We start from the raw sequence: 3,180 nt of genomic DNA on the forward strand, positions 1-3,180 counted from the left end.
TTCGAGACAGGGTTTCTCTGTATAGCCCTGGCTGTCCTGGAACTCACGCTGTAGACCAGGCTGGCCTCGAACTCAGAAATCCTCCTGCCTCTGCCTCCGGAGTGCTGGGATTAAAGGCGTGCGCCACCACGCCCGGCTGAAAGAGAAATTCTTAATTGAGGAATTGCCTCCATTAGACAGACTTGTGGGCACATCTTGGGGCATTTTCCTGAGGGCTAATTTGTGTAGGAGGGCTCTGCCCTTTGTGAATGGTACCATCCTTTGGTAAGTCGTCCTGGATATACAGGGTAGCTAACCAAGCCAGGGGAGCAAGCCAGTAAGCAGCATTCCTCTGTGGTCTCTGCTTCAGTTCCTGCCTCCTGGTTCCTGCCTTGAGCTCCTGCCCTGGTTTCTCTCAGGGATGGAGTGTGACCTGTAAGCCAGTAACCTCCTTTTGTCATCCAAGTTGGTTGATTTTCAGTGTTTTATTAGAAGACAGAAACCGAACTAACATCAGGGAAGAAATCTAACACCAAGTTACATGTGCAGCCTGCGGACGTATATTTTAAGATTACGCCATCTCTTTTGTGAAGAACAGTGAGGGAGTTATGAATGGATGTCCAGAGATCAGAGCCTAGGTCTAAAGGAAGTAAAGATAGAAGGAAGGAATGTGGTTAGAATATCTTTAGCTGCAAAGACAAAGATCAGCTTTGTCAGGTCAGCTGCAAAGGTCAGGGGTGGGTCAGAGAAAGGAGGACCAGGGATGACTCCTGGGATTCAGGATTAAGTCATTTCAGCAAAGGCCGCATCACTTCAGATTAGGAATAATTGTGAAGAGAGATTAGGGAGAAACAACCAAATGTTTTTTAAATTTTCTGGGATGATAATTACAGAATTGTCTGTTCCTCCTCCTCCCACCTGCCCTCCCATCTGCCCCTCCTTGCTTTCTTTCAAATTCATGGTCCCATGAAAATAACGTATTGTCATGTACATATATGTATGTACATAGCAGCTCCTGTTCTAGGCAGTCATGTTGATGAGATATGATCATCATGGACCCTTTGGTTTTGGACATGGTAAATTTGAAATACCTATGAGGTAGCTAAGAAACTATCTCAAGTGTGAACCTGTGATATGGGACATGGTGGTGCACACCTGTAATCCCACCACTCAGGAGGCAGAAGCAGGGGATTGTCAAGGGTTCCAGTCTGATCTGAGCTATATAGTGTGAGACCCTACTAAAAAAAAAAAAAATCAAAAACAGCTAGGCATTGGTGGCACACGCCTTTAATCCCAGCACTCAGGAGGCAGAGGCAGGCAGATTTCTGAGTTCAAGGCCAGCCTGGTCTACAGAGTTCGTTCCAGGACAGCCAGGGCAACAGAGAAACCCTGTCTCGGAAAACCCAACAACAACAACAACAACAACACACAACAACAAAATCCAGTTGTGAGTGTGGAGTTTAGTGAACATGGAAACTCAAGTTAGGAGTGAAGGCTTTCAGAGATATTTTAACCTTGGAATCAGAAGACTGAGGCAGATGGCTCACTAAAGCCCGGTTTAAGGTCAGTCTAAACCACACGGTCAGAGCCGGTCTCAAAACAACAAAACCCCTTAGAGATAAGTGGGATCTCTCAGGAATGTAAAGAAAGCAGGAAAGAGCCAGTTTTATGGCATTAAAGGAAACTGAGAGAAAAACGCAGTTTTTACAGTTTTTACAGAGGAAGTTGATGCGGTGTTTATCCGGGGGTGGAGGGATGCTTATTTTACTTGTTTATTTTTATGTCTGTGCACCACATGCATGCTTTGCCTATGGAAGCTAGAAGAGGGCACTGGGTCCCCTGGAACTGGGATTATAAACAGTTGTGAGCTGCCATGTGTGTGCTGGGAATTGAACCCAGGCCCTTTGGAAGAACAGCCAGTGCTCTTAACTGCTGAGTTGTCTCTCTACAGGCCAGCTTTTTGTTCTTTGAGATATGGTTTCACACTTGGAGTTTAGGCTATTCTAGAACTATGGCAATCCTCCTGCATCGGCTTCCCTAATGCTGTAATTTAGCAGTTTAAACCACCATGTATAACTGATAACTCATGCTAAGAACTTGATAAACTTGGGTTCTTGATTTCTTTTGTTTGTTTGTTTGTTTGTTTTCGAGACAGGGTTTCCCTGTTCTCTGTGTAGCCCTGGCTGTCCTGGAACCCACTCTGTCTTCGAACTCAGAACTCAGCCTGATTCTGCCTCCCAAGTGCCGGGACTAAAGGAGTGTGCCACCACTACCGGGCTTGTGTCCTTGATTTCTAAGGTAGTGCCTGGGCAATTGTCTATGTTCCCTTTCATGATGTCAATGCCAGATTCTGAGTTTTTTCATTATTCAGCTTTGTAATTTCTCTGTGAACTTCAGAACAATATTGGTTTTGCTCAGTGCTGGTTACTTGCCTTTTTTTTTTTTTCCTTTAAACTCACTCACTTTACATCCTGTTCATTGCCCTCTTCTCGGTCACCTCCTCCCACAATCCTTTCCCCGTTCCCCCTCCCCTTCTCTGAGCAGGTAGGGGTCTCCCTGGGTATGCCCCACCCCCTACACAGACATCTTGATATTTCAAGTCTCTGACAGGCTAGGAGCTTCCTCTCCCGCTGAGGCTAGACAAGGCAGCCCGGCTAGTAGAACATATCCCCTGTATAGGCACATGCCTTTCATCCCAGCACTCAGGAGGCAGAGGTAGGCAGATCTCTGGGAGTTTGAGGCCAGCCTGGTTCTGAGTTCTAGCACAGCTTGGCCTACACAGAGAAATCCTGTCTTGAAAAACAAACAAAAATTAATTTTTATTATTTTAAATTGTGTGCATGTATACTTTATGGACATTGAGAACGAGTGCCTGAGAAGCCCAGAGGTGTTAGATCCCTTGGAGCTGGAGTTATGGTGCTTTGTCAGTCACCCAACATGGGTGCAGGACTTAACTCTACTCTTGCAGAGGACCCAAGTTCCAGCATAAGAGATGACTCTTATGCCGAGTCATCTCTTCTGCATGGACTAGGCAGTTCTTTTTGTTCTCTTTGTTTGCTCTTCAAGATAGGGTTTCTCTGTGAAGCCCTGGCTGTCCTAGGACTAGATCTGTAAACCAGGCTGCCCTTGAATTAAGAGATCTTTCTGGCCGGGCTTGGTGGCGCGCGCCTTTAATCCCAGCACTCGGGAGGCAGAGGCAGG

Source organism: Mus caroli, chromosome 11, assembly GCF_900094665.2.
Source record: "Mus caroli chromosome 11, CAROLI_EIJ_v1.1, whole genome shotgun sequence".
Taxonomy (NCBI): domain Eukaryota; kingdom Metazoa; phylum Chordata; class Mammalia; order Rodentia; family Muridae; genus Mus; species Mus caroli.